General features: G+C 40.6%; 1 protein-coding gene across 9 annotated transcripts in view; it reads right to left on the reverse strand.

Moving 5' to 3' along the window:
* Positions 1 to 17,492, reverse strand: part of BCAS1 (breast carcinoma amplified sequence 1) — a 125,361-nt gene that overhangs the window by 86,520 nt on the left and 21,349 nt on the right. The gene's annotated exons all lie outside the window — the stretch shown is intronic.

Here is a 17,492-nt window from a genome sequence, read left to right on the forward strand (position 1 = left end):
TGTCAACCGGGAGGCAGTACAGCAGTTAGGAGCTTGGGTTCTGGAGCTAGAACAAGGTTTCTCAACCTCACCGCTACTCACATTTGAAACCAGATTATTCTTTGTTATGGAGGTTCATCCTGTGCATCACAGGCTGATTAGCAGCGTCCCTGGCCTCTGCCCACTAGATGCCAGTCACATGTCCCAATCATGACAACCAAAAATATCTCTAGGCATTGCTAAACGTCCCCTGGAGGACAAAATCACATTTGAGAAGTACTGAGCCGAAATGTCTATTTGAATCCAGGTTATCTAACTTTCTGTGCCTCAACTCTCTGGTAAATGGAGACAGATAATGAATCTACCTTGTAATTTTGTACGAAGATTACATGAGTTAATAGTCTTAAAGCAAGTACAACAGCGTCTGGAATATATTAAGTGCTTAATAAATATCACAAACATTAGTTATTATCATTATTCATGAGTGAGAAAACTAACAGTCAGAGAGGTTAGTACACCCTCCCCTGGCTGCCCAGTAAGCTAGTAAGCAGCAGAGTCTGGCTTCAGGCAGAAATCTGACTTCTCAGTTCATGCTCTCTCTGTCTTACCAAGGACTTGTATTAGCATAGACTGTTAAGAATATGGGAAGATTTTTAAAATACAGTACTCAGAAGGTTTCTCTTTGAAAGGCTGGAAGAGCAGATGTCTACACAAAAAGGCAAATTAGACATCAGGCTAGTGTGGAATTAAAGGTGTAGGGTTATCTGGCCAAGACTGTGTCTGTGGGTATAGGCTCCAACCCTTCCAGGGAAGGGCACTGTTTCCAACATCCACCCTTTCTCCTTTGACCCCTGCCTTGACCTAAATTAACTATAAAAGGGTCCTTCTTTTCTAGGACCCTATTATAAATGAGTGTAATATTCAATGAGTGTAATATTCAGGAAAAAAAGAACACCAAGAATGTTGGGATCCCAGTTAAAGATGAAGATTCTCTACTGATAGGCTGTGTGATAATGGGTAAATCACCAAAAATCTTTGAATCTCTTCATTTGTAAAATGGGAATATTGATAGTCTCCTGCAAGGCTGTTGTAATGCTTAAAGAAGAAAAGTCATGCAAAGGATCTGGCACAATGCCTTTTCCATAATAGGTGCTTCGTAATTGACAGATACTGTGATATCTTTTCAGGTTTCTCACATGCCTTTGACAACGTTACATTTTGCTTGATACATCTGTAGTCAGACTCTTTTCAATATCTGTTTGCAGGAAGACAGAAAAAGAAAGGGAAGAACTGAGATTTCTTTGATCTATTCATATTGCTCATTAATATGTAGTGAGAAATACACACACACACACACACGTGCCTCCATTAGCAATTATTTTTGCCAAACTCTAGTGTCTCGCAGTGTCTAGACTAAAGAACAAACAAAAAAGGGGGAAGAGTAAGGTGGATTAAGCATTGAGGGACAGGGAAGAAATCGTCTGGGGCAAGCCCAGGGATGAATGTTAGGGGTTTCTCATAAACCTGAACCTGAAGGAAATCACCCTGCCAGCACATTGATCTTCTAGCTCTTCTTAACCTTTTTTTCTCTGATTCAGGAATTCATAATGACGGCAAATACTATAATAAAGAAGAAAAAAAGAGGGAGAAGAAGTAAGTGATAGGTGGATGCATCAGGGTATAAAGTTAGCAAGTAAGGCTGAAGTGTCAGAGTGAATACAAATGAATTGTGGGAATGGTCCATGCCAGGGGAAGAGAGAATGGTTGACAAAAAGGGAAATGCTAAGATTCAAAACAGGGAAGGGCTTTCCAAAATGCCAAGAGCACCAACTTATTTCCTTCCTTTTAATTCCTCTTTTCCTTACCCACTGGCTGGAAAGCAAAGGAGTTACTGGTAAGTAAGAGTGTTATAGTCAGAGAAAAAGTCTTGGAAAAACACAAAATACTTTCCATGGACAGCCTTTTTTATTTTAAAGTGCCAATATGTTGCTTTGAAAAAGGATAAATTCCTTACATCCAGGTGTCTGGAATAGACTACCAACCATAAAAAAATCCAGTACCAGATGGAGTCACAGGTAAATTCTACCAGTTGTACAAAGAAGAGCTGGTACAATTCCTACTGAAATTATTCCAAAAAATTGAGTAGGAGGGAGACCGTCCTAACTCATTTGATGAGGCCAGCATCATCCTGATATCAAAACCTGGCAGAGATACAACAACAAAAGCTTCAGGCCAATATCCTTGATGAACTTCAATGCAAAAATCCTCAACAAAATACTGGCAAACTGAATCCAGCAGCACACCAAAAAGCTTATCCACCATAATCAAGTAGGCTTTATCCCTGGGATGCAAGGTTGGTTTAACATATGCAAATCAATAAATGGGATTCATCACATAAACAGAACTAAAGACAAAAACTACATGATTATCTCTAGGCACATAAACTAGAAAATCTAGAAGAAATGGATAAATTTCTGGACATATACACCCTTCCAAGACTGTACCAGGAAGAAATTGAATCCCTGAACAGACCAATAATGAGCCCTAAAATTGAGGAAGAGAACCCAGAAATAGGACCACACACCTACAACTATCTAATCTTCAACAAACCTGACAAAAACATGCAATGGGGAAAAGATTTCCTATTCAATAAAAAGTGCTGGGATAACTGGCTAGCCGTACACAGAAGATTAAAACTGGACCCCTTTCTTACAACATATACAAAAATCAACTCAAGATGAATTAAAGACTTGACTGTAAAACCCAGAACTATAAAAAACCTGGAAGACAACCTGGACAATACCATTGAGGACATAGGCATGGACAAAGATTTCATGACAAAGACATCAAAAACGATTGCAACAAAAGCAATTATTGGCAAATGGGACCTAGTTAAATGAAAGATCTTCTGCACAGCAAAAGAAACTATCAACCGAGTATACAGGCAACCTACAGAATGGAAGAAAATGTTTGCAAAGTAGGCATCTGATAAAGGTCTAATATCCAGCATCTATAAGTAACTTAAACAAATTTACAAGGGAAAACTAAACAACCCTATAAAAAAGTGGGCAAAGGACATGAACAGACATTTTTTAAAAGAAGGCATACAGGTAATCAACAAGCATGTGAGAAAAAGCTCAATATTACTAACCATCAGAGAAATGCAAATCAAAAACCACAATGAGATACCATCTAATACCAGTCAGAATGATACTATTAAAAAGTCAAAAGATAAGATGCTGGTGAGGTAGTGGAGAGAAAGGAATGCTTATACACTGTTGGTGGGAGTGTAATTTAGTTCAACCACTGTGGAAGACAGTGTGGCGATTCCTCAAACACCTAAAGATAGAAATAGCATCCCACCCAGCAATTCCATTACTGGGTACAAACCCCAAAAATAGAAATCATTCTTTTATAAACATACATGTATACATATGTTCATTGCAGCACTATTCACAATAGCAAAGACATGGAATCAACCTAAATACCCAGCAATGGTAGCCTGGATAAAGGAAATGTGGTACATGTACACCACGGAATACTATGCAACCATAAAAAAGAACAAGATCATGTCCTTTGCAGGAACATGAATGGAGCTGGAGGCCCTTATCCTTAGCAAAGTAATGCAGAAAAAGAAAATCAAATACTGTATGTTCTCACTTATAAATGGGAGCTAAATGATGAGAACACATGGCCACACAGGGGGAAAACACACACTGGGGTCTATCAGAGGGTGGCAGAGGGTCTATCAGAGGCTTGATACCTGGGTGATGACATAATCTGTATAACAAATCCCCATGACACAAATTTACCTATATAACGAAACTGCCCGTGTACCCCTGAACTTAAAAGTTAAAAAAATGCAAAAAGATGACATACCAAAGAGATGTTACTTTTCATTTTTAAAAACATTTTAAACGAATTTAAGGAAAATTAAAAAGAAATCAAGTAAGAATGACAATAGCAGCTCCAAAATATTTAGAAGGTAGAGTTGAAATTTTTGATTTTCTTAGTGTAGAAAAATATTTTGTGCTGCATGTTTTTTTAAAGACAGTCATTTTATCTGCATATGTGATTAAAAACTTACTTCCTGTGCCATCTTCGTGTAATTGTTAAGAACTTGGATTGTGGATCAGAGGAACCTGGCTTTGGCTCTTAACTGCTCACTCTTTAAATGGATAACCCGGGAACGTTGTTTCCTGTCTCTGTGCCTCAGTTTTCTTACAAATGGGCATGAAAATAACAGTGCCTTCTTCAGAGGGTAATTCTGAGGATTAAATGAAATATTGGCCAGACAGTGCTTGCTGCGGACTGGTAGATGACAGGTGTTCAGTAAACAGTAGTCATTTTTGTTATACTAATATATTACTAATATAATTACTATTTTGTATTTTTAAATGTAAGCCATAAGGAAAGGAATTATTCCAATAGTTTAATTTACAAACTTGATTTTTCTAGGAAGACTTTTAAAAACAGTAGTGATATAAATCAATTTATCGTAAGAAGCATAAGTATCCGGGCCAAGCAAGTTTCAGAAATGTTTATCATTTTCAAAGTACCAAATATTCTAGTCAAAACGAGCTGCTTCATCAGAGTTCTAGTTATATATTTAAACATACATGCATACACACGTTTGTATTACAATATTCAAAACTTCTGAGGAAGAATTATCTTTTTTTTCATGTGCCAAAGCTAAAACTTTCACTTGCTACAGCTGTGTATTAGTCTATTTCCATCCTGCTATAAAGAACTGCCCAAGACTGGGTAATGTATAAAGGAAAGAGGTTTAATTGACTTACAGTTCAGCATGGCTGGGGAGGCCTCAGGAAACTTACAATCATGGTGGAAGTCAAAGGCAGAGCAAGGAACTTTCTTCACAAGGCAGCAAGAAGTGCCAAATGAAGGGGGAAGAGTTCCTTATGAAACCATTGGATCTTGTGAGAACTCACTCACTTTCATGAGAACAGCATGGAGGAAACTGCCCCCGTGATCCTATCACCTCCACCTGGTCTCTCCCTTGACACGTGGAGATTATGGGGATTAAATTCAAGATGAGATTTGGGTGGGACACCAAGCCTAATGATATCAAGCTGTAAAAACAATAGCTAACATTCACGGATTGTTTCCCAGCATTAGGATAAATGTATGTAACAAGAGGCATTGTATTTATGTATAACATTTTATTTATTTATTTGGATAAATGTCTATAACAAGAAACATTTTATTTAAGTATAACAGCAAATCTACAAGTTAGGTACTATCATCACTCCCATTTTACAGGTCGGGAAACTGAGGCTCTGAAAACTCAAGTCAGTTTTCTAACCTCGTCCAGCTAATGACTGGTAGATTTAGTATTTGAAGCCACGTTTGCCTGATTCCAAAGTTCAAACTCCCAACAACATGTGGTATCCAAAGCAAGAACAGAAGAGAAAGAAGAAACAGAAGGAAGGGAAGATGCACAAAGTAGACAAAGGTTAGTTAATAGAATTAGTGGATACCCAAGAAAAAATTACACACAAGAGGGGGAAAAAAAACCCCTGTTTTCTCACATCTGGGAAACATTGATATCTATATATTTTGGGTTTTAAATAAAAATTAGGTTATGTCATTCATCTGCATAAAATCATCCAAAGAAGGGCCTCACAAAATTAAAACAAAATCCAAACTCTCTACCATGGGCCACACCCTCCAGAACTCCACCTTGTGCTGTTTTTCCTCACACCTCTCAACATGTTTCCACCTGCAAGCCCTCACCACTAGTTATTCTTTCAAGCTGGAAATATTTTCACTAAGATCTTCCTATGGTTACCTTCTTATCATTCAAGCTTAGATCATGTCAGGCCTTCCCTAACTCCTCCATCCGAAGTAACCCCTCCTGCTCACACTGTTTATTCTCTAGACTTCACAGAGGATTCATCACTCTCTGAAATAATCCCATTAATTTCTTCTTCACTTGTTTCCTCTCCACTACCTGAAGCCCCAGGTGGACCCGGACTTAGTCTTCTCTGCTTACAGCTGCATTCTAGTGTCTCCCACAGTGCTAGACAATAGGATTAAGTCAGGTAACATGGGCGAAGCAGCAAGCACAGAGCTTGAGGCACAGCCTAGAAAACACTCCGCAAAGGACCATGATTGTAACTGTAGTAGGGCACGCCAGTGAACAGGTCAGGAAACTGAGTCTCCGAGAAGAGACTGATGTTGTGCTGGATGGAATTCCTTTTTTCTGACAATACATTATCCAAATCCTCCAAGCCTTCAGCTTAAAGAGGAAAGCAGAAACTGACATTACAATTTTATTTACAAAGTATCCGTGTATGAACATTATTCACCACCCAATCATCTCTTCCTATGCAAGCAACACCGTCCTATGCATCAATATCCCAATCTGTCAGGATTCAGGATAACGTGGACATACACACACTGATTGCAAACGGAAATTGCAAATCTTGCAAAAGATGCAGGGGTTTTATAGAGTCTTGTAACACTGGTGAGCTGCTCAGATCACACACATGACTGTGGTTGGACAAGCATCTTGCAAAGTTAAAACAGATCACCGAACACGGAAAAGTGGACAACACAACACAGTAAGTTCTTCAAAAGAGAGTTGCATTAGAATATCAAAGGACTATGTTAGGCCTTTGGGAAAACTCAAAACTTCATGAAGACCTCAAAAACTGATGCAAAAATGACCGTTTAATGATCATGCTGCAAGAGTCAAATCACACTTCAAACAGCTGTGGCTTTATATGTTGTGCAAATGCATTTGTTGTTTTAAAGGTCTTAAAGTCAGGGTACATGAGGCAGATACCATGTACCCTGGTATCTTATGGCTTGGAGGAAGATGTTAGATTTGAAACTTTCACTGAATGATTGCATTTCATGCTTTTCATCTGTACATTAAAAAGCCAGAATGTCTTTGCCAAGAAATTCTAGCATAAATAAAAGGATGGGATTTTGGAACATCGTGGTAGAATTCTTAATTATCAGCTTTATACAACATGTCTGGACATTTAGTGATAGAAATGCTGGATTCCAATGGAATGCAGACAGAGGTACTGCTACCCCCGTGCTCTTTCGAAAGCATCTCTCAAAGCGGCAGTGATGATCGGATACTGTGGGGCAAGACTGACGGTGACACTCACCATTTCCACTCTTCTCTTTGGTCATGTGTTTCCTGTCATTCCTGTGCTACAAACTCTGGAATACGCAAAGTTCATTCAAATGCAAAACCAGCCTTTGCTCCAACACGAGCCAATATTTTCATTTAAAGACACATCAGATGTTTCATTTGGTCTTTTTTTTTTTGTAAATCTGATGATAATGTACATTTAATCTGTGTTTACAACCAAAATAATTAATCTCTCTGAACCCTTTGTTTGTCCTGTCTCTATCCTCCACCCTCGTTGCCAGATAAATAACATCTGCAACGTGATGTAGCATATTGAACTTTGTTTATACTCACACAAACACGTGTAAGCATCCCAGATACACATATACGGGGACTGTATCTGTCATTGTTGTTTTTATAGAAATTGATCACATTAGACATATTTTCTGATTACTTTTGTACATTATACTTGGTCCTCATAGTCAATAGCTCCAAATCCATCTTATCTTCTAAAACAGGTGCATAATATTCCTTAGTATGGATATGCCAAAAGATATTCAAACCATTGCCTAATCAATGAATATCCTGGTAGTTTCCACATCGTTTTTTCCATTTCCACTATGGCTGGAATAAACTTTCATGTTCAAAAATCCTAAACTGGTGCTATACTTCTATAGAATAGAGGCACAGATGTAGAAGTGTTACACACAAATCAATATGCATTAATTTTTAGAAACAGACACTGCCATATTCTTTTCTTAAAAAGGCTCTAGAGGTTCACATTTCCAGCGGCAATGAGTGTCTCAAGCACCTTTTAAGTGGTAAGCAGCTTACCAGGGGATGTGGTCTATTATTCCATCAGTGGCTTCCGTTGTTAGGACACCACGGGTCAGCTGTGGAGATGGGGTTGAGGGGCAGGTTGAGTTCAGGACACGGAAGATTGCCAAAGGGTGACTATTATTACTTTGAGACTCTGGAAAAATTACACAGGAAATAGAGACAAGAGGCTCAGGGTGCAGCAAAGTAGCCAAATCAGGACAATACTGCTTTCTTCGGAGCAGATATACAAATGGCCAAGGAACTCGTAAAAAGATGCCTAGCATCATCTCATTAGTGAAGTGCAGTGGAAGCCACAGCCTGGTCCGTCTTCATACCCACGAGGATGGCCATAATCAGACAGACAATAACCAGCGTTAGGGAAGATGTGGAAACATCGGAACGCTCACGCATTGCTGGCGGGAACGTGACATGGTGCAGCTGCTTTGGAAAGCAGTTTAACAGTTCCTGGAAAAGTTAAACATGGAGTTACCCTAAGACCCAGCAATTCCATTCCTAGGTAAGCAAGAAAATGAAAACATATGTCCACACAAAAACTTGTACACAAATGTCCATAGCAGCATTTTCATAATAGCTGAAAAGTGGAAACAACCCAAATATCCATCAATTGGAAAAAGGAAATCTAGCATTTGCATACAATAGAGTATCAATCAGCCATAAGAAGAAACAAAGCACCGATCCATGTTATATCATGCTTTATACTTGGAAGCATGATGCTAAGTGAAAGACGCCAGACACAAAAAGCAAAATATTGTATGATTCCACTTATAAAGTGTCTAGAATAGGCAAATCCATCGAGGCAGAAAACAGATTAGTGGTTGCCAGTGGTTGGGAATAGGGAAAAAACTAAGCTCTAAAGGATAGGGAGTTCTCTTTTGGAGTGATGACGATGTTCTGGAATGAGACGTGGAACAGTTGCACACATGGTGCGAGTATCCTTAAAAATCACTGAATTGTCACCCTAAAAGGTGAATTTTATGGTAGGTGAATTGTACCTCCATTTGTAAAAAGAAGAATTAGATAAATAAACAGCAACACAGCACCAAGGGGTGGGGGTAGGAAATAGACAACAAATAGGAGTGAAGAGTTCACAGGAAAAGACATGCAGCCAGCTTTTCAGCAGAAGAAAAGATGTTTGGCCTCATAAGTAGTAACATAACAGCACGATAAAATTATGACACTTGGCTTTCCCCCTGCCAAATTGGTTAAAAAGGAGACATTTGATGACCCCAATGGAAAGAGCACAAAAAAAGAGCAGCTGCGGCCGGGTGCAGTGGCTTATGCCTATAATCCCAGCATTTTGGGAGGCCGAGGGGGGGGGGGGGCAAATCACAAGGTCAGGAGTTCAAGACCAGCCTGGCCAACATGGTGAAACCCCGTCTCTATTAAAAAGCAAAACAACAAAAAGCCAAAAAATTAGCTGGGCATAGTGGTGGGTGCCTGTAATCCCAGCTACTTAGGAGGCTGTGGCAGGAGAATCACTTGAACCTGGGAGGCGGAGGCTGCAGTGAGCCGAGATTACGCCACTGCACTCTAACCCGGGCAACAGAGTGAGACTCTGTCTCAAAAAGAAAAAAAAAAAAAAAAAAGAGCCGCCGTAGAGATCGTCGGTGGGAGTGTAGTTTGGCCACCTCTTTGGGGGAATAGCTCAGTAATATCTATTAATACTTAAAATGTCACAAACACTGTGAGTCTAACTTCCACTTCTAGAACGTTATCCTAGAAATATAATTGCATAGGGGTAAAAAGGCTTACGTATGGAACTATTTGCTGGACTACTGTAGTGGTAGCAAAAAACTGGAAATGACCTAAACACTTATTGGTAGAAACCCAGTTCAATAAATTATCATGTGTCCTTGAGGACACATGGACACAAAAAGGGGAACGACCAACACAGAGCCTACTTGAGGGTGGAGGAGGAAAGTCGATCAGAAAAAATAACTATTGGGTACTAGGCTTAGTACCTGGGTGACATAATAATCTGTACAACAAACCCCCATGACGCAAGTTTACCTATATAACAAACCTGCACGTGTACTCTGAACCCAAATAAAAGTTTAAAAAAATAAATAATCACATGTCTCTACAACAAAATCTTCCTCAGGCATTAAAATTCCCCAAGGAATTTTAGTAAGAAAAAGAAAAAAACTGTATCCAAAAGCATATACAATATGTTTCCATTTTTAAAAAATGGTGTCACGAGGTTGAGGAGAGAATTTATAAATAGACATGCTTGGGATACCTCTGGATACAAGAAACTGTAGAGTATTTACCTCTAAGGAAGGAAATTTGGGATGGGGTTTGGGGATTTGGGGAGCCATCAGAGTTAGGGCGGGGATTTTTTTCTCTGCCTTATCTTATTATGTATGTCACTCAGAATGTTTACTATGTATATGCATCTACCCCATCCGTGCCATTAAGAAATGAAGAAATAATGAAAAGAAAAAACGAAAGCAGGGAACTACGAGAAGTGGGATTCAAAGCGGACTGAACGTTTGACCTATTTCCCGATTTGCCTGGGGCTGGCCCAGCAGTGAGGCAGCTTCTCACTAAGGAGCATCAGCTTTGACTGGAGGGGTTGATAGGCCGGGTGGGCCCTGCTTGCTGAGCGAGTATCATGGCCTTGGGGACATCTCCATATTGCAGAGTCCGAGCCTCTGCTTGGCAAAGTCAGAAAATCCAGCTTTTCCTTTTACATCACCTGGAGTTGATGTAACTCTCAGAAGGAATTTTTAAGAGGACTCATGAATTAACCACGTAGCCAACTTACTGGCTTAAGACTACTTGACAGAAAGCTGCAAAGAGGACCAGCCACTGGCAACATCCTACCACTGTCCCTCTCTGTGGAAAATACACATGGGAAGCACATTGTGATGGGCGGGGTGACTGGTAAGCCCAGAAATCTGCAAGCACAGCTGAAATCGGTTACAGGATTTCAATGTTTCATTGCTTGAAGCTATGATAGCTTGATGATGATGATGATGATGATGATGATGTTTTTATAGCCATTTTTTTGAGGGATTTGAAGTAGGGAAAAAAATAAACTTCACACTATCGGAGGTTGCCAACTATGAGGTCTGCTGATTGTTTGGCCAACACAGTGTTTATATTTTTTTGAATTGGGAAATTTCATTTGAAAGTCCTCAAATCAGGCTGTCAGAGAAATATCTTATTAATAGGCTAAGGGTTTCCCAGGGCAGCCATCCTCGAAGCTGCGTGGAGCCCCATAAACAAGGAGACTTTCCAGTTCCCTGCAAACTCCATTTCACTCAGAGCCTTGAGCCAGTTCTTACACGGTCCTCAGACTTGAGCCAGCGCAATACCCGGGAGGGGTTGTGGGAACAGATAGCTGGGCCCCACCCCCAGGGGACGGGGTGTTTCTGACTCAGGAGGTCTGGGCTCCACCTGCAGAAACTTGCACATCTAGCAGGTTCCCAGGTGATGTGATGCTGCTGGCCCAGGGACAACTCTGAGAATCACTGCTATTGGGCGCTGCTATTTTACCCACACATGGAGGCAGGCTCTGCTTACATTTGTCAGTTCCTGTTCCCAGAAACATTTGCTCTTTGAGGTATGCTTTGCATGTAACAGATCCTACCCACTGATAACAGTATGTGCTTTCATTGATAAGCTTCCAGAAACTTGGAGGGCACCTTACCATTTCTTTGGTCTCGCTGATTATTTTTATTTTTGTTAAGTGAAAATTGTTGGTAAGTTCTTTTTGGTGTGGTAAAAGGATACGAAAAGCAGATTTTTAAAAAAATGTCCACTCTAGGATTAGAATTGTAGGTGTGTTTATTCGATTTCAAGATCTGATTAAAATGCACCTTGAAGAAGAGAACTGAGTGCAGCTGTTATTTGCCAATGCTGTTTCTCTTTTCATGTTTTTTTTTCCACATTGTCTCTTGGTCTGTCCTATCTCTCTTGGTCTATTCTCCAAGACAGAGACAAGTGATCCTGAAACGTTGCCAATGTTTTCACCTTTCGAGCCCAAGTGTGCTGCCTTGTTTTCTTCTCGGTCCGAAGAGGCAAAGAGAAGGTTGAGTATTACTCAAGCAGCAGTTGCATGGCAGTTAATAAAATCAGACTGTATGAGCCATGAAACAGTAAGTTGTGTCCAGAGTATCAGTCATGGTAAGTACAAAAAAAATCCTTAAAAATTTAAACAGAAATGTCAATGTTTTATTTCTGAAAAATGTGAATAAGAAATTTTTCGGCCGGGTGTGGTGGCTCATGCCTATAATCCCAGCACTTTGGGAGGCCAATGTCAGCGGATTACCTGAGGTCAGGAGTTTGAGACCAGCCTGGCCAACATAGTGAAACCCTATCTCTACTAAAAATACAAAAATTAGCCAGACGCGGTGGCGCGTGCCTATAATCTCAGCTACTAGGGAGGCTGAGGCATGAGAATCTCTTGAACCCGGGAGGTAGAGGTTGCAGTGAGCTGAGATTGTGCCACTGCACTCTAGCTTGGGAGGCAGAAGGAGACTATGTCTCAAAAAAAAAAAAAGAAAAGAAAAAGAAAAAAAGAAATTTTCTAAGCGTATTCCCAATAACTTTCAATATTGGATAAACATTAGGAGTTTAAAAATACTTATGCCAGCGGAGTGCTGTGACTCACGCCTCTAATCCCAGCAATGTGGGAGGCCAAAGAGGGAGGGTCACTTGAGCCCAGGAGTTTGAGACCAGCCTGGATAACAAAAAAATAATTTACAGAAAATAATTTACAAAAAAATTTAAACATTATCCAGGTGCGGTGGTGTGTGCCTGTGATCCCAGTTACACAGGAAGCTGAGGCAAGAGGATTCCTCGAGCCCTGGAGGTCAAGGCTACAGTGGGCCATGATCGTGCCACTGCACTCCAGCTGGGTGACAGCAAGATCTCATCTAAAACAAAAACAAAACAAAAAACAAACAAACAAACAAAAAAAATTTACGCCCAGGTAAAAATTGTCAGAGAAAAATAAGAAAAAAACTGAATACCCAACATTAGCATAATGGCTGAATGAATTATAGTATGTCTATACCTTGAAGTACATTGTAGCTTTAAAAAAAATGAATTAAAGTTATACCAGTTGAATCTGGAGGGATTTCCACATATTGTTAAGTGAGATGGGGAAGATTATTACAATGAAAAAATAACACTATTAATGGACGTGCTGGGAAATGTCTGTATGGGATTGTTAAAGCAAATTAAAATCAAGACCAGACCTGAAGAATCCCTGAGCGGACAAAGCCTATTAGACCACATAAGTGACCTAAACCTTGCTTGATTTGCAAACCTCAGCAAAACAACTCGAACTGTTTCTTGTAAATGCCTATGCTAAAGAAAAACAGAACTTGAGCTCAACCAATCAGAAACAGTCAACAAATTTAAAATTATATAACTGGGCACTTTCCAATGAGATGATCAAACAAGGCAACTGTGTAATTGTAACAAATCAAAAAAATGTTATATTATACTTCTGCATTTTCCCTACATTCTTGCATGTGACGCTTTGTCATCAAAACACTAAATCCTTTTGGTTTTGTTTTCTCGAATTAATGAGTTTGCCTCTATTCAGATAAACTCTTCGAAATTTTATTGTGTCTCAGATTTGTCTTTTACAAAGTATAGAACAAAGAGAAAAATATGAAAGAAGAAATATTAGCTTGTTAGCTTGGGTGTCCTTGGAGGGGGTAGGGAAGATGTGAGATGAGGAAGGAGCCAATAAGAAAAAGAAAAAGAAAGGTTTCACCAAAACAACAATAACAGAAAATATTATTGCATTTATTCATATATGTTAATTAGTATTTATGTAAGTATATATGCATGTAAAAATAAAATACAAAGAATTAAAATGCATACTAATAGTTATTTCAGTTATCTATGGCTGTGTAACAAGCATCCCCAAAATGAATGACTGAACCACCATTTTATTAGCTCATGATTCCATGCATTAAGAATTCAGGGCCGGGCATGGTGGCTCACGCCTGTAATCCTAGCACTTTGGGAGACTGGGGCGGGCGGATCACGAGGTCAGGAGTTTGAGACCAGCCTGGCCAACATAGTGGAACCCTGTCTCTACTAAAAATACAAAAAATTAGCTGGGCGTGGTGGCGTGTGCCTGTAATCCCAGCTACTTGGGAGGCTGGGGCAGGAGAATCGCTTGAAGCTGGTAGGTGGAAGTTGCAGTGAGCCAAGATCATGCCACTGCACTCCAGCCCAGTGGACAGTGTGAGACTCCACCTCAAAAAAACAAAAAACAAAACAAAACAAACAAAAAGAATTCAGGCAGACACCAGGTGCAGTGGCTTACGCCTGTAATTCCAGCACTTTGGGAGATCACCTGAAGTTAAGTAGTTCCAGAGCAGCCTGGCCAACATGGTGAAAACCTGTCTGTACTAAAAATACAAAAATTAGCCAGGCATAGTGGCACGTGCTTGTAATCCCAGCTACTCGAGAGACTGAGGCAGGAGAATCACTTGAATCTGGGAGATGGAGGTTGCAGCAAGCCAAGATCGTGCCACTGTACTCCAGCCAGGGTGACAGAGAGACGATAGGATCAGCTTATCTTTGCTCTATGATGTCTGGAGCCACAGCTGGTGTGCCTTGAAAGGATGAAGATGGCTAGGATGGCTCACACAGGGACATATGTCTGGAGCTTTAGTTCCGGCTATGGGCTGGTTTCTATGGTCCTTCCTCATATGGCATCTATTAGCTAAAATGCCCGTGATGTTTTCTTTACCCACAGGTCTGGTTCCTGGACTGGGATGGCTGGAATATTTGGGGACTGGCTGGGCACCTCTCTCTTGCCTCATGGCTTCTTCATGTGACTAGCTTGGGCTATCTCACAGCGTGGCAATCTCAGGGTAGAACTTCTGACATTGTGTCTAGCCTTTCCCAGAGCTAGTGTTGCAAGAGACAAGGCAAAAGCTCCAAGTCTTCTTAAAAGGCTTCTTGAAAGTCCTGTGTCATCCCTTCTACTACATACTGTTGGTTATATAGGACCAGCCCAGAGGGAACTACACAGAGGTGAGAATACCAGGAAGCATGGGTTACTGGCTGGTGGGTTGTGTGTGTGTGCATCTTTGGAGACTATCAACGACAATAATGCAGTAGGGAAGATAATTTTATCTAACAGGAATTCTCCACTAGGCTTTTTGGTGAGAAAAAGCACTGAGTTTGGGAAGGATGAGATTTCCCCAGGGCTCTTGCTCACTCCCAAGGAAGACAGAGGCACAAGGAGCTGTTGGGCCATCTGGAAGAGCCAGTGTTCAGAACTCTGTTATTACTTTAGACTGAGTGGTGATACAGTGCAATGGAGGGAAAGAAGAAAGGAGAGCACCTGTGAGTGTTATCAGTGGAGAGTCGTCCAGGTTCTTGGTGTTTTGAACAAAAAAAAAATAGGACAAAATGCACAAACAAAGCAATGAAAGCACAGATTTATAGAAATGAAAGTACACTCCACAGAGTGGGAGCAGGTTCGAGCAAGTGGCTTAAGAGTGCTGGTTACAGAATTTTCTGGAGTTTAAATACCCTCTAGCAGTTTCCCATTGGTTACTTGGTGTATGCTCTACGTAAATGAAGAGGATGAAGTAAAGTTACAAAGTTATTTACTTGGTGTACACACTATGCAAATGAAGAGGATATTTCCTGCCATAGCTGAAGTGGAGTTACACCCATAGTTGGGCATAGAAAGTTGAGGGTTTTCTGCTTGATTTAGTTCTAGGAAGTCCTTAGCTTCCCTGCCTCCAGACCCTATTCCCCTGCCTCATGAGGATGGGGTGTCTTGCAGAGATTCACGGTGGAGAGTTGAGGATAGGGAGCCTCTTGAGTGAGAGACACATAGCAATGTGGTAGGAGGAGAGAGAAAAGTGGTGTTTAGGATGTGAGTTAGATCTCCTTAACGTCTTTTGAAAGGCCAGAGTAAGGATATGAACTACATTCCTTTGCTCAATTCTAATAATTCTTTGGAATCACCTCTGGCAGACACTGCTTGTGGCTTGCCCAATAGCCAATCCTCTCCAGCCCCGACCATGTATTTTTATTATTATTCGCTTGCACCTGAGAGAGATGCTTGATTCCCTGCATCCCATGCAGCTGGTATGGGCCATGTGATATCGCTCTGGCCAATAAGAGGATGCCTACATGGGGGCAGAGGCTTCGCGGAAAGATCCTCCCTCCTCTCATAATACAAGGAGAAAAAAAATGGTGGCAAAGTTTGGCCTTTCCCCTCCTGCTTTTGGATCCCATGATGTAGAGATGTGATGTTTGGTTCTGTGACAGCCATCTTGTGAGCAGGAGTGACACAATTGGCTCATGTACTTGGTGTTTTGATGAGGCTGTCAGACTGCTGCACCAAATTTAGAACTGCCACCTCCAGACTTCTTGCTCAAATTAAAAGTGATATTTACTTAGCCAGGGTTGCATTCCTTGAAGCTGAGTGCAGCAGAGTCTGGGAACTTGCCCTTCGGCCTTATTATTTTGTTCATCTGCTTCCACTGCCTTAATATGCCACTGTTCATTCATCAACCATTTCTAAGTCTTTAGTGTATCTCAGGCCTTGTGGTGAGCTCTGGGACCCTCATAACAAAAAAGGATGGCAAGCGCCCTGCTCTCAGGGACTTTTACCTGAGTTTAGAAACAGATAAAATTAAGACCAATTGGAGGGAAATAGTGGACACTAGGAGAACACGTGTATTTGCTCCCTTCCAGACAAGTGCTGTTGCCTGTGTTTTTCACTACATCAGGGAGCTATGCTTTTTGGCACTGGGTCTCCCATTGCACTTTGCCCAGGCATTGATATTGGCAAAAGCTTCTCTTCTCACTCATTATGTTATTGGCAGGAACACTTTGCTCAAGTTAGAATTTTCAATCCGATAAAATGATTCCACTTAACATCTTTTTTTTTTTTTTTAAAAAAAGCAAAATTAGTCAATTCTTTTTAGGAACAATGACTAGGAGCAAAAAGGAAGATACTAATTTTAGAAACCTCTTATCCAGGTCAAACATTCCTTCTGTTTCTGGAAAATGATGTGTCCTGGCAGAGAAGGTATGTCTTAGTCTCTGACATACATCAGCAGTGAGGTCTGAGAACTAATGTCACAAATTTGCTAGAAAGGAATCAAAGAAGGGCAAAAAATCAGCATGTTTATTTCTCCAAAGATCTATGAAGTTTTAGGCAAAAATAACATGCAGGTGGGAAATCTGGTCAGATGATATGTCAGGGAAAGCCAATGGTAAAGAATAAGTATGAGAATAGCCTCTACTTTTTTTTTTTTTTTAAATAGAGATGGGGTCTCTCTGTTGCCCAGGCTGAATTCAAACTCTTGGACTCAAGCAATCCTCCCACCTCAGCCTCCCAAAGTGCTGGGATTTTAGGCTTGAACCACTGCACCCACCCCAATAGCCTCTACTTTTGGTTTTGCCCAGAATCCTTTATTTCGGCACATTTATCTTGTGCCAGCTGCTGTTTTCAGAGCTCCCCTACAAAGTTTGTACTATTATTCCAGTTTTACAGATGAGACTCAGAATACAACTTCCTTGCCAAGGTTGTACAGCTAGTGAGTGGCAGCCAAAACCTATG

Source organism: Piliocolobus tephrosceles, chromosome 20, assembly GCF_002776525.5.
Source record: "Piliocolobus tephrosceles isolate RC106 chromosome 20, ASM277652v3, whole genome shotgun sequence".
Classification (NCBI taxonomy): Eukaryota; Metazoa; Chordata; class Mammalia; order Primates; family Cercopithecidae; genus Piliocolobus; species Piliocolobus tephrosceles.